General features: G+C 40.5%; 1 protein-coding gene and 1 non-coding gene across 2 annotated transcripts in view; one reads left to right on the top strand and one right to left on the bottom strand.

The window, feature by feature from the left end:
* The window catches only part of MLLT10 (MLLT10 histone lysine methyltransferase DOT1L cofactor), a 282,550-nt gene that overhangs the window by 236,580 nt on the left and 19,830 nt on the right, over positions 1-26,140 (bottom strand). The window lies entirely within an intron of this gene.
* LOC131754087 (small nucleolar RNA SNORD42) lies at positions 18,303-18,368 on the top strand. Its single transcript, XR_009335133.1, has one exon. It is a non-coding gene; the product is annotated as a small nucleolar RNA SNORD42 (small nucleolar RNA).

Below are 26,140 nucleotides of genomic sequence, written 5' to 3'. Positions count from 1 at the left end.
AGGGAACTAAGATCCCACATGCCACGGGGCAACTTAGCTCACGTACCACAACTACTGAGCTCGCATGCCTCAACTAGAGTCCACGTGCCGCAAACTACAGAGCTCATGTGCTCTGGAACCCACTCACAACAACTACAGAGCCCCCATGCCCTGGAGCCTGCGTGCCACAACTAGAAAAGAGAAAACCCACACGCCACAACTAAAGAGAAGCCATGCGCTGCAACAAAAGATCCCACATGCTTCAACAAAGATCCTGCGTGCTGCAAATAAGACCCAATGCAGCCAAAAATAAAGAAAATAAATAATAAATAAATCTTTAAAAACAGAAAAGAACTAAATACAAATTCTTAAACTTAAAAATATAATACATAAAGTGAAAAATTCATTGGATGGGCTTAACAACAGAATCAAGATGACAAAGGAAAGAGTCAGTGATCTTGAAGCTACATCAATAGATAGGATCTATCTGAAAAAGAGAAAACGGTGAAAAAAAATGAACAGAGCTTCAGGGACCTATTGAACAGTATCAAGAAGCCACCATGTATAATTGAAGCCCTGGAAGAGGAGGAGGAGGTGAGGGAGAGAGTATGAATATGAGAATATGGCAGTAAAGAAAATTTTGAAAAAATAATGGATGAAAATTTCCTCTATTTGAAGACAAATTTATGGATTCCAGAAGCACAGTGAATCCCAAACAAGCAAAACTGCTTCATGAAAAGCAAACAAAAGTCTTCAAGAGGCAGCCAAAAGAAAATGACACACCAAAGACAGGGAAACAGTGATTGAATAACTGATCTCTCATCATAAACTATGGAAGTCAAAACAGTAAAACAAACATCTCTAAAGTGCTTGTAGAAAAAGAACTGTCAATCCAGAATTCTGTATCTAACTAATATATCCTTCAAAATGAAGGTGAAACACGTTTTTAGGTAAGAAAGAGCAAACAGAATTCATCACCAGATATGGAACACAATAAAGGCTAAAAGAAATTCTTCGGAATAAAGGGAAATGGTACTAGATGAAAAACACAAATCTTCAGGAGGCAAAGAAGAACATCATAAATGGTAAATATCTGGGTAAATATTGCGTTGGCCAAAAAGTTCGTTTGGGTTTTTTCATAAGAGCTTATGGCCAACCCAATATAAAAGACTTTTAGTTCTTAAATTCTTAAAAATACATATGATTACTGAAAGAAAAATTGTAATACTGTCTTCTGGGGTTTATAATATAAGTAGCTCTAATACATATGACAATAGACAATAGCATAAGTAACAATGGACAGAGGTGATGTGAAGTAAAAGAATCTCTACCGTTACAAGATTTCTACACTTTACAAGAAGTGATACAATATTAACTATAAGTGGGTACGCTAAATAGACTGTAAAAAAGGTAAGGAAATATACTGAAATTGCTAGAGAAACACTAAGAAACTAATGCAAACAGAAATAGCTCTATAAAACTGATACATTAAAAATTCTCTACATGCAAAAAATTAAGTTGGACCCCTTATTCATATGACATATAAAAGTAACTCAAAATGGATCATATACTTAAATGTAAGAGCTAACACTATAAAACTCTTAGAATGAAACTGGAGTAAATTCTTCATGACTCAGGGTTGGATAATGGTTTCTTAGATGCAACACCAAAAGCAGAGGCAACAAGAGAAATAATAGATAAATTGGAATTTTCCAAACCTAAAACCTTTTTTCCTGCAAATGATACCATCAAGTAAAAAACCCCATAGAATAAAATACTTACAAGATATATATCTGATAAGGGACTTATACCCAGAACATATAAAGAGCTCTATAACTCAATAATAAAAAGATATATAAGGACTTCCCTGGTGGTCAAGTGGTTAAGACCCCATGCTTCCACTGCAGGGGGCTCGGGTTTGATCCCTGGTTGGGGAACTAAGATCCCACATGCTGCAAGGCATGGCCAAAAATAGATAAATAAAACCTTAAAAAAATAAAAAAAATTTAGAAGTCATGTTTAAAAAAAAAAAAAAGATAAATATCCTAATTAAAAACTGGGGCAAGGATCTGAATAGCCATTTCTCCAAAGAAAACACATAAATGACCGTGAAAAGATGTCTAACATTCATTAAAGAAATACAAATCAGGCTTCCCTGGTGATACAGTGGTTAAAAATCCACCTGCCAATGCAGAGACACGGGTTTGAGCCCTGGTCCAGGAAGATCCCACATGCTGTGGAGCAACTAGGCCCATGTGCCACAACTGCTGAGCCTGCGCTCTAGAGCCCATGAACCACAACTACTGAAGCCCGTGCGCCTAGAGCCCATGCTCCACAACAAGAGAAGCCACTGCAATGAGAAGCCCATGCACCGCAACGAAGAGTAGCGCCAACTCGCCACAACTAGAGAAAGCCCATGTGCAGCAAAGAAGACCCAACGCAGCCAAAAGGAAATAATTAAAATAAATAAATTTATAAAAAAATAAAAAGGAAACACAAACCAACACCACAATGAGATACCACGAGGATGGCTAAAATCAAAAGATAAACAAATTCTGTTGGCAAGAATGTGGAGAAATCAGAACCCTCATATATCGCCAATGAGAGTTTAAAATGGTGTGGCTGCTTCAGCAGTTCCTCAAAAAGTTAAACAGAGTTACCACATGGGTCAAAAATTCCACACCCAAAGAAATGAAACCATACATCTACACAAAAACATGTATGGAAATGTTCAAAACAGCATTATTCAGAATAGCTAAAATATAGATAAAATCTAAATGCCGATCAACTAATGAGTGAACAAATAAAATGTGCCAGATCCGGACAATGGAATGTTATTCAACAAAAAAAAGGAATAAAGTTCTAATACATGCTAAAACATGAGTGAACCTTAACAACATTTTGCTGAAAGACAAAAGCCACTCACACAAAGTCACCACACAGTGTATAACTCCATCTATATGAAATGTCCAGAATAGAGACAGAGATTAGATTACTGGTTGCCAGGAGTAGGAGAGGTTTGATAATGAGGAGTGGCTACTAGTGAACAAAGAAGCTTCTTTTTGAAGTGATAAAAATGTTCTAAAGTTGATAATGGCAATAGCTGCACAATTCCATCAATATAGTGAAAACTACTGAATTGTACACTTTAAATGGCTGAACTGTATGATATGTGAATTTTGTATCATTAAAACCATTTTTTTAAAAGTAACTTTGGGGGACTTCCCTGGTGGCTCAGTGGTTAAGAAGAATCTGCCTGCCAATGCAGGGGACACAGGTTCAAAGCCCTGGTGTGGGAAGATTCCACATGCTGCATAGCAACTAAGCCCGTGCACCACAACTACTGAGCCTGCTCTCTAGAGCCTGCAAGCCACGACTACTGAGCCCATGCACCTAGAGCCCGTGCTCCACTACAAGAGAAGCCACTGCAATGAGAAGTCCACACACTGCAATGAAGAGTAGCCCCCACTCACCACAACTAGAGAAAGCCCGTGTGTGCAGCAACGAAGACCCAACGCAGCCCCCCCAAAAATTAATCTTTTTTAAAGTACATTTCAAATATATTAAAAAGAAAAATAAATAAGACAAACAGAAAATAACTTCATAAAATGGTAGATGTAAACCCAATCACATATTTACATTAAATGTGAAGAGACTAAACTTAAAAGACTAGTTAAAAGGCAGAGTATGTTGGCACAGATATAAAAGTGAAACCTAATTATATAATATATCATCTATAAGAGACATGCTCTAAATGAGACACAAACAGGTCGAAAGGGCTTCCCTGGTGGCGCAGTGGTTGAGAATCCGCCTGCCGATGCAGGAGACACGGGTTCGTGCCCTGGTCCGGGAAGATCCCACATGCCGCGGAGCAACTAAGCCCGTGAGCCATGGCCACTGAGCCTGTGTGTCCGGAGCCTGTGCTCCGCAACGGGAGAGGCCACAACAGTGAGAGGCCCGCATACCGCAAAAAAAAAAAAACCCGCATACCGCAAACAGGTCGAAAGTAAATGGATAAAAAAAAAGATATACCATACAAATCGAAAGTATAAGATGGTGAGTAGCTATACTTAATATCACAAACAAAAGAGATTTCAAGACCTAGAAAATTAGTGATGATAAATGGGGACACTTCATAATGATAAATGTCAAATAATGAGCCATAATAATCATAAATGTGTACTAATAACAATGCTTCAAAATATACATATAGCAAAAATCTACACAAGTACAAAATTCCACAAACACAGTAAGATATTTTAACACCTCTGTCGCAGTAACTGACAAAATTAGACACTCCCCCCCAAAAAAAATCAATAATCTGAGCAATACTAAAACCACCATACACATTCCTTTCCGGTGACTATGGTACATTCACCACAAGACTCAATGAATTAAAAGGAATGAAATCATACGAAGGCAACTTCCCTGGTGGCGCAGTGGTTAAGAATCCGCCTGCCAATGCAGGGGACATGGGTTCCCGCCCTAGTATGGGAAGATCCCACATGCCATGGAGCAACTGAGCCTGTGCGCCACAACTACTGAGCCTGCGCTCTAGAGACTACGAGCCACAAATACTGAGCCCGCATGCTGCAACTACTGAAACCCACGGGCCTAGAGCCCATGCTCCGCAACAAGAGAAGCCACTGCAATGAGAAGCCCACGCACCTCAACGAAGCCCACAAGCAGCAGCCAAGACCTAACACAGCCAAAAATAAAATTTTAAAAATAAATAAAGAAAGAAATCTTACAAAGTATGTTCCCTGACCATGCTAGGGGGAAAAGCTATAAAATTAATAACCTAAGATTTCACCTAAAGAATCTACAAAGGTGCAAACTAAACCCAAAGTGAGAAGAAAGTAAATAGTAAAGAGCAGAAAAAAATGAGATAGAAACACTAAGAAAAATTTAAAATCAAAGACTGTCCTTTGGAAAGATAAACAAAGTTGATAAACTTCTAGCTAAAATAATTTAAAACATACACAAAAATTACCAATATCAGAAATAAAGGAGGAATTATCACTATAGAACCCACAGATACTAAAAAACAAAAGATTATTAACTTTACACTAACCAATTCAACAACTTAAATGAAATGGAAAAGTGCCTTGAAAAATACAATTTACCAAAATTGACAAGATGAAACAAAATCTGAAGAGCCCTTAAGTTGAATCCATCATCAAAATCCTTCCCCAAAATACAACTCTAGGCTCAGATTTTTTCACTGGTAAATTCCATCAACCACCAAGGAGAAAACAGAATCAATCTCACACAAACACTTCTAGAAAATAGACTACTTCTGAAATCATTTTCTAAGTTCAGCACAAAAAATACTAATGAATATACCAATACTACCAAAGCCTAAAAAGAAACTACAAAAAAAAATATAGACGAACATCTCTGAAGTACACAGATGCAAAAATATTTAATAAAAATACTAGCAATGTAAATCCTGCAATATTAAAAAAAGAATAATACATCATGACCAAGCAGAGTTTATCCCAGGAATACAAGGTTGATATAACATTTGAAAATAAAACAATGAAATTCATCATATTAATTCTGCAAAAACATAATCATCTCAACAGTTGCAGAAAAGGCATTTGACAAAACAACATCCGTTCATGTAGTAAACTGTCACAAAACTAGGAAGAGAAGAGATCCTACTCAACCTGTTAATCATACCTTTTCATTCTGTATTTTTGATACTTTGAGGCCCTTGCTGACCCTGGAGGGCTGTCCCTCCCAAGGCTAGCTAATTCCTGGAGATAGCAAACAACTCCCCAGCTTGCTTTCATATGCAAACCAACCAACTCAAAGTTCATACCCCCAACCATCTCTATCTATTTTACATTGGCTACTATATTCCCCAGCCCTAATCACCCCAGGGCCAGGTACCAGACAACTAGGGGCAGACCCCATACCCCTTGATATTATTCAAACTAGACAATCCTAAACTTGATTACGAGTCCTTGACTACTTCTTCCCACAGAAACCAAAATAAAGGCTCTTGCCTTTACTTTCTCCCCTTCACACCTGCTGCATCCTAATTAGGGTGCTTCCCCATGTGTCTTCCTAGGCTGTGGTATACCCGCCCTCCTCTGGGGAATCTGTGAGTATAACGAATTATCTTTTCAATGGCAATCATCTCCTGATCTGTTAGCCTTCCCTGCCATACTTCAGCAATAATAAAACCTGTATTTTAAAACAAGCTGATAATGATCATCAATAAAAGTCTACAGCTCACATAATTAATAGCATAAAACTGAATGCTTTCCCCAAAGAATGGGACCAAGACCTAAGTGCATGTGATAAGGGAAGAAAATAAAAATACAAATTGGAAAGAGGTAAAAAGCTTTATAATGTGATCACTATTAGAAAAATCGAATTAAGTTGTCTACAAAACAACTCGTAAGGGCTTCCCTGGTGGCTCAGTGGTTGAGAGTCTGCCTGCCGATGCAGGGGACACGGGTTCGTGCCCCGGTCCGGGAGGATCCCACAGGGCACGGAGCAGCTGGGCCCGTGAGCCATGGCCACCAAGCCTGCGTGTCCGGAGCCCAGAACCTGTGCTGTGCAACGGGAGAGTCCACAGCAGTGAGAGGCCCGCATACCGCAAAAAAAAAAACAAAAACAAAGGCTGAAAACTACAAAACACTACTCAGGAAAACACAAAGATGACCTAAATAAATGAAGAGATATGCCATGCTAATGAACAGGAATATCTAACATTGTCAACATGTCAATTCTCCTCAAACTGATCTACAGATTCAAAGCAATTGCAATCATAATCCCATCAGCCTTTCAGAGAAATGCAAAAGCAAATATCAAACTTTTTATGGAAGTGCTAAGGACTTAGCAAAGCAATCTTGAAAAAGATGAAAAAGACTGAAGGACTTGCAAATCCGATTTCAAGACTTTCTATAAAGTGACAACTAATCAAAAGTTTGGTAATGATATAGGACAGACAAACAGATCAGTGTAACAGAATAAAGATTTCTGAAATAGAACCCACTTCTGCAGCCGTGTAGTGTTTCACCAAAGCAACCCAGTGAGGAAGGGAAACTCTTCTCAATAAAATAGTGCAGGGCTTCCCCAGTGGCACAGTAATTAAGAATCCGCCTGCCAATGCAGGAGTCATGGGTTCATGCCCTGGTCCGGGAAGATCCCACATGCCGCAGAGCCAACTAAGCCCAAGCACCACAACTACTGAGCCTGCACTCTAGAACCCGTGAGCCACAACTACTGAGCCCACATGCCACAACTACTGAAGCCCACTCACCTAGAACCCGTGCTCTGCAACAAGAGAAGCCCTTACTCGCCGCAACTAGAGAAAAACCCACATGCAGCAACAAAGACCCAATGCAGCCAAAAAAATAAAATAAATTTTTTTAAAGTTACATTTTAATAAAATGGTGCAGAAACTATTATGCAAAAAACCTGTAAAACTTAATTTGAGATGCATCACAGACCTAAATATAAATTAACAAAAACAAGAAGTTTTAGAGGAAACAAAGGAAATTACCTTCATGACTTCAGGGGTTAGGCAAAAGTGTCTTAGCTCACAGTAAGCAATAACTATAAAAGAAAAAACTGATAAATTAGACCATCAGACTTAGACATTTCTGCTCATCAAAAGGCACAGTTAAGAAAATAAACAGGAAACAACAGACTTGGAGAAGGTACTTACAAAACACTTATCTAACAGAGGACTGGTATCCAAGACATATAAGGACCTTCTGCAATGCAAAAGAAAGGAAGAAAAAAACAGACAAAGAAAAAATCAGGAGAGAAAGAAGGAAAAAGGCTAAAGCTTTAAACAAACTCTTCACATGAGAAACACATGAATGGTCAATAAGCAAATTAAAATGTGTTCAATATCACTGGTCAATATGAAAATACAAAATAAAACCACAACAATACCACTTCCAGTCAAGATGGAATGAAAGAGACCAGATTTAGCCTTTTGCATGAAATAATAAAAACCTAACAAAATGTATGAAACAATAATACTGAAGATTTTAGACAAGTAACAAAAGACAGTGAACCCTGGGAGACAAGAAACAAACAACACAAGCATACATTTGCCCAGCTTACTGCCTTGAGAGTCTCCAGGCCGTGGAAGGAACCCAGGCAGAACCTGTGGGCTCCCCAAGTTGAGGAAATGGAGCTGGGAGTCCAAGGAAGCCAAGGTGGCTAGAGCTCACAAGGGAGACCAGCACTGAGTAGAAAGCTGGAGAGAGAGAGAAAAATGAAGAGATCTACAGAGGCTCACCCTACAATATGTTGAGTAACTAATCAGCACTTGCTTGTGAGAGAACTATTCAAGGCCAGGGAAACAACCACCAAACATTTAGAAGTGACAGCACCCACACCTCACACAAGGATACAAATAATGGCTGTTCTCGAAAGCCAGAATAGAAAACCAACTAATTCATACTGCATCAGAGTACCAAGAAGCATAATGCCTCAGAAGGTGGGGAAAAATTAACCTAGACTAAACCTAGCTCTGGTCCATTCAAACAAAACATAAAAGCAAGACCCAAAAGCAACAAACTGTTTTCCAGTAACTTAACCATGCCACAGAACAAAGTCCAAAAATATTTTTAGGCATACTTTATAAAACAGAATCTAACAAGATAAAATTCACGGCCTTTCTCACCTTCTGAGATGGCCCACACTCTGTCTGTGGAGTGTGTTTCTCTCTAAATAAATCGACTTCTTACCTATCACTTTGTCTCTCACTGAATTCTTTCTGCAATGAGACACCAAGAACCTGAGCTTCATTAAGTCCTGAGACCAACTGTTCTACAGGAACTGACACCCCCACACTCAGGTGGAGGATGGCGACTACCTGCTGAGCACAAGCACTAGACCCCAGACTGTTCAGACCAGAGAGCTGATGACTAATATTCCTAACACACCACACTGTTACTTCACAATGTTATCAATGAAAGTCATGAATCCTACAGCCCTCACCCCCAAATGCTGCCTTTAAAACTGCTCCCCTGAAAGCCACTAGGGAGTTTGGGTCTTTTGAGCATGAGCTGCCTGTTCTCCTTGCATGACCCTGAATTAAACCTTTCTCTGCTCCAAAAAACAAAAAACAAAAAACAAACAAAAAAAAAGACATATACAGAAGCAGGAAATTATACCCCATAATAAAACAAAAACCAGTCAAACCTTGAAATGTCAATCTTGAAATGACAAGAAGAATTAGTATACAAGTCCTTTCAAACAATTATTATGAATACAGTTCGTATGTTCAAGGAGACAGAGGAAATCTTAAACTTGTTAAGTAGAAACATCAAATTTTAAAAAGTGAACTTCTAAAGATGAAACTCGTAAGGTCTAAGAGGAAAAACATACTGTATGAGATTTACAGCACATGAAACCAAGTAATAGTTACTAACCAAAATGAAACAGAAAAAAAGTACTTTTAAAAAAAGAAAAGAACATAGATTAGCTTTGAGACAACTTCAAGAAGCCAAGTACACTTATAAATGGAGCCACAAAGGAGATAATACAGAAAAATATACTTGAAGAAATAACATCAACCATTTTCCAAATTTGATGAAAACTATAAACAGCTAGAACAAAGCACTCTTTAAATAAACACCAAGCAATAGAAACATGAAGAAATGTAAACCAAAACATATTATGATCAAATCACCTACAACCAGAAATAAAGATCTTCAAAGCAGCCAGAGAAAAAGGACATATTACATTACATACTGCAGAATCAAAGAAAGTTGAAATGGTTATATTAGTTTCATATAAAGTAGAATTAATAAAAATCAACAATATTGGGACTTCCCTGGTGGCACAGTGGTTAAGAATCCGCCTGCTGGCGCAGAGGACACAGGTTCGAGCCCTGGTCTGGGAAGATCTCACGTGCCACAGAGCAACTGGGCCAGTGCACCACAACTACTGAGCCTGCTCTCTAGAGCCTGCAAGCCACAACTACTGAGCATGTGCCACAACTACTGAAACCTGGGTACCTAGAGCCTGCACTCTACAACACAAGAAGCCACCACAATGAGAAGCCCGCGCACCACAACAGAGTAGCCCCCACTCGCCGCAACTAGAGAAAGCCTGAACGTAGCAATGAAGACCCAATGCAGCCGAAAATTTTTAAAAATAAAATTTTAGGGCTTCCCTGGTGGCGCAGTGGTTGAGAGTCCGCCTGCCAATGCAGGGGACACAGGTTCGTGCTCCGGTCCAGGAAGATCCCAAGTGCCGCAGAGCGGCTGGGCCTGTGAGCCACAAAAAGAATTTTCTCTGACCATAATGTAACTAATTTAGAAATAAATGATGGAAAAATCTCAGTATTTGAAATCCAAATATACCTCTAAATAACCAATGGGTCAAAGAAGAAATACAAAGAGAAAATATACAGTATTTTAAAATAAATGAAAATGAAAAAAAAATTTACTGAACTTTGTGGAAGGCAGTTAAAAGCAATAAATGAGGGGGAAATTTATAGCACTAAATGCCTGTTTTCTAGAAAAGAAACAACTCAAATCAATCACTTCACCCTGCACCTTATGAACCTAGGTAAGCAAAGAATAAAGATCAGAACAGAAATCAATGTAATATAAAACAGAAAAAACAAAGGACTTCCCTGGCAGTCCAGTGGTTAAGACTCTGCCCTTCCACTGCAGGGGGCGCAGTTCGATCCCCGGTCAGGGAAGTAAGACCCCGCATGCCGCAAAAAAACAAAACAGTGAACGATGAAATCTAAGGCTATACTTCATCCATTTCTGGGAGGATGGAATAGAAAGAAGTACTTTTTCCCATTCCTCCTACTAAATACAAACGAAAACTGTGGACATTAAAAATAAAATAAATATATTCTGGGGCTTCCCTGGTGGTGCAGTGGTTGAGAATCTGCCTGCTGATGCAGGGACACGGGTTCGAGCCCTGGTCTGGGAGGATCCCACATGCCGCGGAGCAACTAGGCCCACAAGCCACAATTACTCAGCCTGCACATCTGGAGCCTGTGCTCCACAACAAGAGAGGCCATGATAGTGAGAGGCACGCACACCGCGATGAAGAATGGCCTCCGCTTGCCACAACTAAAGAAAGCCCTCGCACAGAAATGAAGACGCAACACAGCAAAAATAAATAAATTAACTAATAAACTCCTACCTCCAATATCTTCAATCAATCAATCAATCAATCAATATATTCTGAAAGGTGGTGAAAAGGCAAATTAACTAGAGACCACAGGACCCAAGAAACAACATGGCAGTGAGCTCCCTGGACTTTCTTTTTGCCTAATATAGTCAGCAACCCAAAAGCACCACCAAACACAGCCCAAACAAGAAGTCCCAACGAAAGGCTTCTCTCTCTAGACAAAGGACCAGGAAGAAGGCATAATAGCTAGAAAGAAAACTGTTAGACAGTAGCTGCTCATCACAGGAAAAACTGACCCTACCCACTCCTGCAATGCTCAAGTGGGGAACAAACCTAGACATCCACCTTTGTGATTCTATAAATCAGCTGAAGACTCCCACTGGGGTAGTGTAAGAGCAGGTTTAGTAAGGAATCAGAACTTTCAACCTCACTAACAGGTAATGAGCACCTTTCCCCATGCTATCAATGAAGACAACACGGGAAGCCTGGACTTCCACCCCCATCTGGCAGTAATGAGGGAACCCACCCTGTCCTCACTGGTATGGTATCAGTAAAAGTCAAGCACAGAATCAGGCCTTTCACCAACACACAGTGTTAAATGAGGCCACATCCATTGTGGAGATCAAGTATGGAATCATAACTCCGAACTCTGCTTGGCATTAATAAGCAGCTTCCCTCAAATGTCAACAGAGGCCTAGTAGGAAACCTGAACTTCACCCCTACCTGCTATAAGGAGAAGGTGCCCTCACTCTTCCCCTGTCAGACAAATGTTAGAGAAAAAAAGCCAGGTAAAACAAGTTTATAAAAGATGCAAAGTCCCATAACATAATATAAAAATGTTCAAGTTTCAATGAAAAATCAACATTGAGATGTTTGTAATCTTTTTGTTTGTGTTTTTTGGTTTTTGGCTGTGCAGTGGGCTTGTGGAATTGTAGTTCCCCAACCAGGGATTGAACCCGTACCCTTGAAAGTGAAAGCACAAAGTCCTAACTACTGGAACACAGGGGATTCCAAGATGTTTGTAATTTTAACATCTGACATGAACGTTAGAATCATCTAGGGCGTCCCTGGTGGCGCAGTGGTTGAGAGTCCACCTGCCGATGCAGGGGACACGTGTTCGTGCCCCGGTCTGGGAAGATCCCACATGCCACGGAGCGGCTGAGCCCGTGAGCCATGGCCGCTAAGCCTGCGCGTCCGGAGCCTGTGCTCCGCAACGGGGAGAGGCCACAGCAGTGAGAGGCCCGTGTACCGCCAAAAAAAAAAAAAAAAAATCATCTAATGAAGTTTTTTTGTTTTTTTTTTTTTTTGCGGTATGCGGGCCTCTCACTGCTGTGGCCTCTCCCCGTTGCGGAGCACAGGCTCCGGACGCGCAGGCCTAGCGGCCATGGCTCACGGGCTTAGTTGCTCCGCGGCATGTGGGATCTTCCCAGACAGGGGCACGAACCCGTGTCCCCTGCATCGGCAGGCGGATTCTCAACCACTGCGCCACCAGGGAAGCCCTCTAATGAAGATTTTAAAGCAGCCATGATAAAAATTATTCAACACACAATTATGAACATAAAAATGAAAACTAGAAAACTTTAGCAAAAAATTGAAGATGTAAGGAAGAACAAAATGGAAATTTTAGAACTGAAAAGTACAGTAAGAAAGAGCTCACTGGATGACCTCAAGAGCAGAAAGAGAGGAAAAGAATCAGTGAACTAGAAGATATTACAGTGAAAATTGCTCAATGTAAACAACAGAGAGAAAACAAACTGAAAAAAAAATGAAAAGAGCCTTGGGATTTCCCTGGTGGTCCAAGTGGGTAAGATTCCATGCTCCCAATGCAGGGGGCACAGGTTCAATCCCTGGTCAGGGTGCTAAGATCCCACATGCCACACAGCTAAAAAATGCTAATCACCTGAGTTTTCAGCAAGTCGTAATAGTAACATCAAAGATCACTGATGACAGATCACCATGACAAATATAATAATGAGAAAGTATGAAACATTGCAAGAATTACCAAAATGCGATACAGAAACATGAAGTGAGCAAATGCTGTTAGAAAAATGGCGCAGAGAGGCTTGCTCGATGAAGAGCTGCCACAAACCTTCAATTTGCTAAAAAAAGAAAATAAGTGCATCTGTGAGGCACGATAAAGTGAAGCACAATAAAACGAGGTATGCCTATGTAGGGAAAACGTAATTTAAAAGAGAGCAGTTTTCTCATCAGAAACCAGAGGCCATAAAAACATGGCACAACAATAAAAGAGGAAGCCTCAAGGAAAATGAAAAAAATATATTAAACTGAATGAAGGGACTTCTCCAGTGGCTCAGTGGTTAAAACTCTGCCTGCCAATGCAGAGGACACGGGTTCGATCCCTGGTCCAGGAAGAGCCCACATGCCGCAGAGCAACTAAGCCCATGCACCACAACTACTGAGCCCACAAGCCACAACTCCTCAGCCCACACGCCACAACCACTGAAGCCCGTGCACTCTAGGGCACACGTGCCGCAACTACCGAGCCTGCATGCTACAACTACTGAAGCCCACGCACCTACAGTCTGTGCTCTGCAACAAAGAGAAGCCATCGCAACGAGAAGCCCGTGCATTGCAACAAAGAGTAGCCCCCACTCGCCACAACTAGAGAAAGCCCGCACGCAGCAATGAGGACCCAACACAGCCAAAATTAAATAACATTTTTTTAAAAAATGAATGAAAATGAAAACATAGCATACCAAAACTTGGGGGACATAGCCAAACCAGTGGAAAGAGGGAAGTCTGTAACAATGCAAAGAAAAGTGGAAAAGTCTCAAATCAATACAGTAGTCTTAAGATTCCACCTCAGGAAACAAAAAAATAAGTAAACCCAAAGCAAGCAGAAGGAAGTAAAAAAATATAAAGCAGAAATCACTGAAATTTAAAATAGAGAAAAAATGACTTCCCTGGTGGCACAGTGGTTAAGAATCCACCAGTGCAGGGGACACAGGCTCGAGCCCTGGTGCAGGAAGATCCCAACACCGCAGAGCTACTGAGCCCACATGCCACAGCTACTGAGCCTGCGTGCCACAGCTACTGAAGCCCACATGCCGAGCCCATGCTCCACAACAAGAGAAGCCACCACAATGAGAAGCCCGCGTGCTGCAACGAGGAGTAGCCCCCACTTGCCACAACTAGAGAAAGCCCATGTGCAGCAACGAAGACACAGTGTAACCAAAAATAAATAAATTAAATAAATTTTTTTAATAAATAAATAAAATAGAAAAAAAGAAAATCAACAAAACTAGGAGCTGGTCCTTTGAAAACATCAATAAAATTAATTATTGATTAATCAATCAATCAAATAAACCTCTATCAACACCTGACAAATAACAGGAATGAGACAGGGGCTATCAGTAACAAATCCTGCAGACATCAAAAGGATAAGGGAATGCTACCAACAACTTCACACACATAAATATCACAGATTAGACCAAATGGATCCCTTCCTGAAAAATCACAAACTACTCCAACTCACCAATCATGAAACTGATAATCTGAATAGCCCTATATTTTAAATGTTTAATTTGTACTTTAAAAACTACCAAAGGGCTTCCCTGGCGGCGCAGTGGTTGAGAATCCACCTGCCGATGCAGAGGACACTGGTTCGTGCCCCGGTCCGGGAAGATCCCACATGCCGCGGAGCGGCTGGGCCCGTGAGCCATGGCCGCTGGGCCTGCGCGTCCGGAACCTGTGCTCCACAACGGGCGAGGCCGCAACAGTGAGAGGCCCGCGTACCACAAAAAAAAAATAAATAAAAATAAAAAATAAAAAATAAAAACTACCAAAAAAAATAGGAAGGTCCAGATAGTTTCAAAGGAGAACTGTACCAAATGTTTAAAGAAAAATTAACACCAATTCTATGAAATCTCTTCCAGAAAATGAAGGAGCATTTCCCAACTCATTTTATGAAGGTAGTATTACTCCAATACCCAAACCAAAGAGTATGAAAAGAAAAAACTATAGATAATATCTCTCATGAATAGAGACACAAAAATCCTTAACAAAATAAGAACAGAATCCCATAATATATAACAGGAATTACATGCCATGATCAAGTGGGGCTTACTCCAAGACTGGTTAAATATGCAAAATCAGTGAATGTAATCTACCATATTAACAGGCTAAAGGAAAAAAATTACATGCATCAATTGATGCAGAATAATTAACAAAATTCAACACCCATACATGACTTTCAAAAAGCTGAGAATAATAGGAAAATAGGTAAATCTCCTCATCTTCATATAGAACACCTACACAAAAAACCTACTTAGTGACATCCTACTTAGTGGTTTGCATCACTGAGTGAAAGCCTTGCCCCTAAGGTCAGAAAAAAGTATGTCCACTCTCAACAATCTTAATGAACATGGTGCTGAAATTTCTAGTCAAAACAATTAGGCAAGCATAAAATGGCATATAAATTGAGAAGGAAGAAATAAAAATAACCCTACTTGCAGATGACACAATAATCACAGAACTCCCAAAGTAAGTGAATTCAAAAAGGTCATAGGATGGAGCTTCCCTGGTGGCGCAGTGGTTGAGAGTCCACCTGCCAATGCAGGGGACGTGGGTTTGTGCCCCGGTCGGGGAAGATCCCACGTGCCGGGGAGCGGCTGGGACCATGAGCCACGGCCGCTGAGCCTGCACGTCCAGAGCCTGTGCTCCGCAACGGGAGAGGCCACGACAGTGGAAGGCCCGCGTACCGCAAAAAAAATAAATAAATAAAAAAGTCATGGGATGCAAGATACATATAAAAATCAGTTGTTATTTTGAAACACTACCAATAAATGCATGGACACCAAAATTAAACATACAACATTATATACAATTGCTTCCCCCAAAATTAAATACTTATATAAATCCACAAAACATGCACAGGACTTACAGGCTGAAAACTATACCAAACTGAACAACAACAAAAGGAAGACCTAAATAAATGGAATAACACAGAACGTTCATGGATTAGAAGACTCAACAGAGTAAAGATGTCAGTTCTCCACAAACTGATATTCAGTTTAATGGTATCCTATCAAAATTCTAGCAAGATTTTTAGACAGATAAAGACAGACTACTCTAAAATATACTCTACTTTTTTTTTTTTTGGCTGCTTTGGGTCTTCATTGCTGAGTGCTGGCTTCCTCTAGTTGCAGCAAGCAGGGGCTACTCTTCGTTGCGCTGGCTTCTCTTGTTGCGGAGCATGGGATCTAGGCACACAGGCTAGCGGGCTCAGTAGTTGTGGCTCATGGGCTCTACAGTGCAAGCTCAGCAGTTGTCGCCCATGGGCTTAAATGCTCCGCAGCATGTGGGATCTTCCTGGACCAGGGCTCGAATCCGTGTCCCCTGCATTGGCAGGCGGATTTTTAACCACTGTGCCACCAGGGAAGTTCCTATACATGTTTGTAAAAACCAACATTGCAGATATCCCTGGTGGTGCAGTGGCTGGGGGTCCGTCTGCCAATGCAGAGACACAGGTTTGGGCCCTGGTCCGGGAGGATGCCACGTGCCACAGAGCAGCTGAGCCCCTGTGCCACAGCTGCTGGGCCTGCACTCTGGAGCCCGTGTGCCACGGCTACTGGGCTCGCATGCTGCAGTTACTGAGGCCTGCTTGCCTGGAGCCTGTGCTCGGCAGCTGGGGAGGCCACCGCAGTAAAAGGCCCGCGCACCGCAGCGGCGAGTGGCCCCCGCTCACCGCAGCTGGAGGGGGCCCACATGTGGCAATGAGGCCCCAATGCAGCCAAAAATAAAATTAAAAATAAATAAGGACTTCCCTGGTGGGGCAGTGGTTAAGAATCCACCTGCCACTGCAGGGATCGAACACGATTTCGATCCCTGGTCCAGGAAGATCCCATATGCCACATAGCAACTAAGCCCACGTGTCACAACTACTGAAGCCCACGCGCCTAGAGCCCAGGCTCTACAACAAGAGTAGTTCCCGCTCACCACAACTAGAGAAAGCCCACGTGAAGCAACGAAGAACCAACACAGCCAAAAATAAATAAATAAATAAATAAATAAATAAATAAATAAATTTTTTTAAAATATAAGAAAATAAAAATAAATTTATTTTTAAAACACACATTTTAAAAAATAAAATAAAAACCAACAATGCAAAGAAACTAGATGGCCAAAACAATTTTGAAAAAAAATAAAGTGGAACGAATCATCTACCTCATTTCAAGAGTTATTTAATATATATCTACAGTAGTTAACACAGTGTGGTACTGCCAGCAAGACAGACACATAGATCAATGAAACAGAACAGAAAACCCAGAAATATACTCAAACAAAGATGCCCAGTTGATTCTGGACAAAGGTGCAAGGGTAATTCAATGTAGGAAAGACAGACTTTTCAACAAATAGCACTGGAACATTTGGAAAAAAAAAAAGAAAACAATCTTCATCTGAGTCTCACAACTTAAATAAAAATCAACTCAAATGAATCAAGATTTAAATGTAGGGACTTCCCTGCTGGTCCAGTGGGTAAGACTCCAGCTTCCAATGCAGGGGGCCTGGGTTCAATCCCTGGTCAGGAACTAGATCCCACATGCCACAACTAAGAACCTGCATGCTGCAACTAAGACCCAGCACAGCCAAAATAAGTAAATAAATATTTTTTTTTAAAAAAAAAGATTTAAATGTGAAGCATAAAACTTAAAAAAAAAATAGGGGAAAATCTTTGGGATTTAGGGTTAAAGTTATTAGATTTGACAATAAAAGCATAATCCATAAAAGGAAAAATCTGTAAGTTGGACTTCATCAAAATTAAAAACTTTTACTCTGCAAAAAAAAAGTCCATTTGGAGGATAAAAACACAAGCTCCTGGGCTTCCCTGGTGGCGCAGTGGTTGAGAGTCTGCCTGCCAATGCAGGAGGACACAGGTTCGTGCCCTGGTCTGGGAAGATCCCACATGCCGCGGAGCAGCTGGGACCATGAGCCATGGCCGCTGAGCCTGCGCGTCCGGAGCCTGTGCTCCGCAGCAGGAGAGGCCACAACAGTGAGAGGCCCACGCACCACAAATAAAAAACAAAACAAACAAACAAAAAAAACACAAGCTCCAGCCGAGGAGAAAATAAGAGCAAATCATATATGTGACAAAGCACTCATATCCAGAATAAAGAACTTTCAAACTCTACTATAAAAAAGGTAAGCAAAAAAAAAAAAAAAAAGGTAAGCAAATGATGGAATGATCACTATTTAGAAAAGAATGACATGAACAACAGAACCACCTGATGCCCCAGACAACTGGGGGAGAAGAGAGCATATAGGAGCAGTGAGGAAAGTGGGAACTAAGGTTTCCTTTCCACCCCAGGCCTCATGGAGAGAAGAAGGCATACGTTTGACTGGCTCCTGACTATGATGCTTTAAATGTTGCCAACAAAATTGGGATCATCTAAATTGAGTCCAGCTGCCTAATTCTAAATATGTGTTTTCACAATCAGTCAATCAATAAACAAAGAAATTAGAAAATAGGCAAAAGTCATGTACAGACATTTGGCCAAAAGAGGATATACAGATAGCAAATAAGTACATGAAAGATTTTTTCAGCCATCAGGTAAATGCAAATTAAAACCACAATGAGATATCACTACACACCTATCAAAGTTACTAAAACAATAGTGGCAATGTCAGAGGCTGGCAAGAAAGCTAAAAAACTGGATTACTCACAGATTGCTGGTGGAAATATAAAATGGTACAGTTACTAAAACTAAAAAACAAAAACCTAAACATGGAGCCACCATACAACTCAGCAATTCTACAACTGGACATTCATCCCAGAGGAATGAAGACCTATGTTCACACAAATACCTGTACATCAATTTTTACCATACAACAGCTTTATTCATAATAGCCTCAAACTATAAATACCTGAGATATCTTTCAGCCTAATCATTAAACAAACCACAGTATACCCATAATACAGAATAATAAGCAATGAAAGAAATGCAACTATTGATACATTCAACAATATGGATGAATCTCCAGAGAATTATGCTGAGTGAAAAAAAACCAATCCCAGAAAGTTACACACTGTATGACTCCATTTATGTAACAGCCTTGAAATGACAGAATTACACAACTGAAGAATACTTAGTGGGCAGAAGACCTGAACAGACAATTTTCCAAAGAAGACATACAGATGGCCAACAGGCACATGAAAAGGTGCTCAACATCACTAATCAGGAAAATGCAAATCAACACCACAGTGAGACATCACCTCATACCTCTCAGAATGGCTATTATCAAAAAGAACACCAATAACAGGGACTTCCCTGGTGGCACAGTGGTTAATAATCCACCTGCCAATGCAGGGGACATGTGTTCAATACCTGGTCCGGGAAGATCCCACATGCCACGGAGCAACTAAGCCCGTGCACCACAACTACTGAGCCTGCACTCTAGAGCCCGAGCACAACAACTACTGAAGCCAACACGCCCTAGAGCCCATGAGCAGCAGCTACTGAGCCCACGCACCGCAACTACTGAGCCCACACACCACAACTACTAAAGCCCAAACGTCTAGAGCCCATGCTCAACAAGAGAAGCCACTGCAATGAGAAACCCGCACACAGCAACAAAAGAATAGCCCCCGCTCACCACTACTAGAGGAAGCCTGCACACAGCAATGAAGCCTCAACACAGCCAAAAATAAATTTAAAAATTAAAGAAAAAAGAACACAAACAACAAATGTTGGTGAGGATGTGGAGAAAAGGGAACCCTTATGCATCGTTAGTGGGAAAGTACATTGGTGCAGCCACTGTGGAAAACAGTATGGCAGTTTTTCAAAAAACTAAAAATAGAACTACCATATGACCCAGCAATTCTACTCCTAGATATACACCTGAAAAAAATAAGAACACTAATTCGAAAAGATATTTGCACCCCAATGTTCACAGCAGCATTATTTACAATTGCCAAGATACAGAAACAACCTAAGTGTCTATCAACAGAGGAATGAATAAAGAAGATGTAACACACATTACTTACACACACACACACATATATACATATATATACGTATACCATGCAACACTACTGGCCATAAAAAAGAATGAAATTTTGCCACTTGCAACAATATGGATGGACCTGGAGGGTATTATGCTACATGAAATAAGTCAGAGAGAGAAAAACAAATACTGTATGTTTTCACTTATATGTGGAATCTAAAAAATAAAACAAATTAATGAATATAACAAAACAGAACAGACTCAGATGCACAGAAAACACTAGTGGTTACCAGTGGGGTGGGGGGGCAAGACAGGGGTAGGGAATTAAGAGCCACAAACTACTATGTATAAAATAAATAAACTATATTGCACAACACAGAAAATACAGCCAATATTTTATAATAACTAAAAGTGGAGTATAACCTTTAAAAACTGTGAATCACTATGTTATACACCTATAACTCACATAATATTATATATCAACTATACCTCAACAAAGAACAATAATTTAAAATATATATTAGTAGTTACAATGGACTAAGCCTGGGGGCAGAAAGGAAACAGGTGTAGCTGTAAAAAGATTACCATGAGGGATCCTTGTGGTAATGGATATGGTCTGTTTGTTAACTGCATCAATTTCAATATCCTGCTGGGGATACCATCCTACAGTTCTTCAAGATGTTATTAGCATTGGGGAAAATGGATAAATGGAAACTGGGTAAATAGTAATTATATTATTTCTTACACCTGTATGTGACTCTACATTTGACACAAAAGGCTTAATTTAAAAATAATTGTAGGGACATCCCTGGTGGCAGAGTGCTTAAGAATCCGCCTGCCGATGCAGGGCACATGGGTTTGAACCCTGGTCCAGGAAGATCCCACATGCCGCGGAGCAACTAAGCCCATGCACCACAATTACTGAGCCTGCACTCTAGAGCCCATGAGCCACAACGACTGAGCCTGTGCTATAGAGCCCGGGAGCCACCAACTACTGAGTGCGCGTGCTGCAACTCCTGAAGCCTGCATACCTAGAGCCCGTGCTCTGCAACGAAAGAAGCCACTGCAAAAAGAAGCCCGCGCACCACAACAAAGAGTAGCCTCTGCTTGACGCAACCAGAGAAAACCCACGCGCAGCAACAAAAACTCAATGCAGCCATAAATAAATTTATTTTAAAATAATAATAATAATTGTAGGGGACTTCCCTGTTGGCACAGTAGTTAAGAATCCACCTGCCAGCGCAGGGGACACAGGTTCGAGCCCTGGTCCAGGAAGATCCCACATGCCATGGAGCAACTAAGACTGTGCACCACAATTACTGAGCCTGCACTCTAGAGCCCGTGAGCCACAACTACTGAGCCCGCATGCTGCAACTACTGAAGCCCGCACGCCTAGAGCCCATGCTCCGTAACAAAAGGCACCACAATGAGAAGCCTGCGCACTGCAATAAAGAGGGGCCCCCACTCGCCCCAACTAGAGAAACCCCACGCAGCAATGAAGACCCAATGCAGCCAAAAATTAAATAAATAAATTAAAAGAGGGTTTTTTTTTAAATTGATAAAAAAAAAAGAATTGTAGGGACTTCCCTGGTAGTCCAGTGTTAAAGAATCCGCCTTCTAGGGTTTCCTTGGTGGCACAGTGGTTGAGAGTCTGCCTGCCGATGCAGGGGACACGGGTTTGTGCCCCGGTCCGGGAGGATCCCACGTGCCGTAGAGCGGCTGGGCCCATGAGCCACGGCCGCTGGGCCTGCGCGTCTGGAGCCTGTGCTCCGCAACGGGAGAGGCCTCAACAGTGAGAGGCCCGCGTACTAGAGAGCCCACATGCTGCAAACTACAGAGCCCACACGCTCCGGAGCCCACACACCACAACTAAAAAGAGAAAACACACCACAACTAGAGAAAAACCCACACACCGCAACGAAGATCCCGCATACCACAACTAAGATGTGATGTAGCCAAAAAATAATAAAATAAATAAATAAAAAATAAATGTAAATGAACAATCTGAAAAGGAAATTAAGAAAACAATTAACTGCATTTGTAAGACCATCAAAAAAGAAAGAAAGAAAACTTTGGGAATAAACTTATCCAGAGGCAAAAAAACTTTTACACTGAAAACTACATAATGTTGCTGAAAAAAATTAAAGGTGACACAAATAAATGTAAGTTCACAGACTGGAAGAATGTTAAGACGTCATCACTATCCAAAGTGATCTACAGATTCAATGCAACTGATACCAAAATCCCAAGAACATTTTATGCATAAATAGAAAAATTATTCCTAAAATTTGTTTGGAATCTCAAGGAACCCTGAACAAACGCTAAAATCACGAAAATGAAGAACAAAGTCAGAGGACTCACACTTCCTGATTTCAAAACTTACTGCAAAGCTACAGTAACCAAAGTAGTCTGTACAGGCATAAAGGCAGACATATGGAAGAGAACAGAGAGCCCAGAAATAAATTCCTGCATGTACTATGGTCAAATGACTTTTGACAAGGACGCCAAACCATTCAATGGGGGAAAATTACCTTTTCAATAAATGATGCCAGGAAAACTGGATATCCACATGCAAAACAATAAAGTTGGACTCTTACCTTACACCATATACAAAAATTAACCCAAAATGGATCAAAGACCTAAATAAATGTTATGGGCTAAAACTTAAAAAACACTTAAAAGAGAAAATGTTAAAAAAAAAAAAAAAAAAAAAGGAGAGAAAAAAATGTAAGGGAAATCTTCATGACACTGGATATGGCAATGATTTCTTGGACATGACACCAAAAGCACAGGCATCAAAAAACAAAAATAGGGCTTCCCTGGTGGAGCAGTGGTTGAGAGTCCACCTGCCAATGCAGGGGACACGGGTTTGTGCCCCAGTCCGGGAAGATCCCACATGCCGCGGAGTGGCTGGGCCCGTGAGCCATGGCCGCTGAGCCTGCGCGTCTGGAGCCTGCGCTCCGCAACGGGAGAGGCCACAACAGTGAGAGGCCAGCATACTGCAAAAAAAAATAAATAAATAAAAAATAGATAAATTGAACGTCATCAAAATTAAAACTTTTGTGCATCAAAGAACATTAGCATAAGAATGAGAAAAACCACAGAATAGGAGAAAATATTTGTAAATCGTATATCTGATAAGGGTATAGATCCAAAACTAGATAAAGAATTCTTACAATTCAATAACAAAAAGACAAACAACCCAAATACAAAATGGGCAAGAATTGAATAGGCATTTCTCCAAAGATTTACAAATGGCCAAAAGCACATGAAAAGACGCTCAGCATCACTACCATTAGGGAGATACAAATCAAAACCATAAGGAGGTAATACCACTTCATACCATTAACATGGCTATTATCAAAAAAATGAGCTGGAGGGGATGTGAAGAAACTGGAATCCTCTTGCATTGCCAATAGGAACATAAAAGAGTGCAGCCATGGTGAAAAACATTCTGGCAGCTCCTCAGAAAGTTGAACATAGAATTACCATATGATCCAGCAATTTCACTCCTAGTATATACCCCAAAAAACTGAAAAGAGGGACTCAAGTAGATACCTGTACACCAATGTTCATAGTAGCATTACTGACAATAGTCAAAAGGTAGAAACAATCCAAGAGTCCATCAAAGCATGAATGGATAAACAAAATGTGGTACAGGGCTTCCCTGGTGGCGCAGTGGTTGACAGTCCACCTGCCAATGCAGGGGACGTGGGTTCGTGCCCCGGTCCGGGAAGATCTCACGTGCCGCGGAGCGGCTGGGCCCGTGAGCCACGGCCGCTGAGCCTGCGCGTCCAGAGCCTGTGCTCCGCAACGGGGAGAGAACACAACAGTGAGAGGCCCGCGTACAGCAAAAAAAAAAAAAAAAAAAAAAAAAAAAAATGTGGTACATACATACAATGGACTATTATTCAGCCATAAAGAGTAAATACTGACACATCTACAACATGGATGAACATTAAATGCTTTAATAACTAAGTGACCTAAAGGACAAATATTGCATGATCCCACTTAAATGAGGCATCTATAGCAGACAAAGTTCATAAAATAGAAACTAGAATACTAGAAGTTACCAGGGGTTGGGGAGAGGGTGGTACGGGGATTTCTTTAATGGGTACAGAGTGTCTGTCTGGGATGATGAAAAAGTTCCAGAAATAGATACTGGTGATGGTTATACAACATTATGAATGTACCTAATGCCACTGAACTGAACTGCATACTCAAAAATAGTTAAAATGGTAAATTTTTTGTTGTATACATTTTAGCAGAATTAAAAAAGAAAACCTAATAACTAGACATTACTATGTTCATAGATTGAAAGATTCAAAACGGTAAATAGATGTCTCAAATTGATTTACAGAATCAATGCAAAACTAATCAAAACACTAAATGGATTTTTCACGGAACAATAAGATTCTAAATAGTTATCAAATGCAAAGAGCAAGAGGCAAAATATTAAAAAGAAGAAAAAGACAAGAGGGAAATACTAATTTTATCTGACATATGCCCAAACTTTAAAAAGCTAGAGTAAAAAAAAGAAAAAAAAAAAGCTAGAGTAAAGAAGAAAAATAGAAGCTAGAGTAATTTTAAAACTGGTATCAGCATAAAGAACAGAAGTGCAAGTCCAGAAACAAATCTACACATATATGAACTGCTGATTCATGACACAGTGGCACAGTACAGCAAAAGTGGAAAGAATGGTGTTAAAGTAACTGGATGTTCCTTTTTAACATAATATGTAATATATATTATGTGTACAGTATGTATAAAATATATAAATATATAATGTACATAAAATAAATACGTTTTTCCCCCATTTCATTCTATACATGAAATCAAATCCAGGGCTTCCCTGGTGGTACAGTGGTTGAGAGTCCACCTGAAGGTGCAGGGGACACGGGTTCGTGCCCCGGTCCGGGAAGACCCCACATGCCGTAGAGCGGCTGAGCCCGTGAGCCATGGTCACTGAGCCTGTGCTCCGCAACGGGAGAGGCCACAACAGTGAGAGGCCCGCGTACCGCAAAAAAAAAAAAAAAAAAAAAAAAAAATCAAATCCAGATGAGTTGCTTATAGACCTAAATGTAAAAAGTAGTTAAAAAAAATAATTCTTTTATAGGAAAATCATTTCATGACCTCAAGTTAGGAAAAGATTTAACAGGCTGCAAAAAACACTAAGCACCAAAAAAAAAAAAAAAACCCTAAGAACAAAAAAAACCCACCTGAAAATTTTGACTACAGTGAAATTGAGAACTTTGCATTTAAAGGGTAAAAAATGAACCACTAACACAGAGAAGCCATCTGCAAGTCACAAGTGAGAAAATCTTAATGGCCTATATAAATACACAAAAAGGGTTTCACCAGCATTAGTTATCAGGGAATTGCAAAATAAAAACCACAATGAGACTACCAAAATGACTAAACTTAAAAAGACTGACATGCTAAGCACTGGGTAAGGACGTAGAGCAAAAAAGCCATTCACTGGTGTGAAAGTAAAGTGAAATAACCACTTCTAAAAAAGGAGTGGCCTCCCTAGGAACCCAGAAACTCCACCTCTTAGTACATACCCTAGAGTAACATTTCTCAAGCTTTTTTGACCATGAACCACTCTAAGAAATATGTTTTATACTGCAACCCCATGTATATATACACAGAATACTAAAACTGCACTGTCAATTTTTTTCTGTTCTAGTTCATTTTTTAATGCTGGCTGCTCCCCACTAAATTGATTTTATGACCCTTTTTGGAACAACCCCAGCAGTTTGATTAGTAGTGAGCTGAATTCCTGCAAGTGTACAAAAATATTCACAAAAGTGTTCATAAATTGCAAAACACTGACAAAAATCTACATGTCCGTCAATAGGAGAATGGACACTGGTATAATTCAAATGCTGAAATCATGGAACAAAAGAAATTAATAAACTACAGCTCTATGCATCAAATAGATGAATCTCAAAAACAAACTGTAAATCAAAAAAATCAATACAGCAGGGCTTCCCTGGTGGCGCAGTGGTTGAGAGTCCGCCTGCCGATGCAGGGGACACAGGTTCGTGCCCCGGTCTGG

This window comes from Kogia breviceps, chromosome 3 (genome assembly GCF_026419965.1).
Source record: "Kogia breviceps isolate mKogBre1 chromosome 3, mKogBre1 haplotype 1, whole genome shotgun sequence".
Lineage (NCBI taxonomy): Eukaryota > Metazoa > Chordata > Mammalia > Artiodactyla > Physeteridae > Kogia > Kogia breviceps.
This window is presented reverse-complemented; position numbering and strand designations above follow the sequence as displayed.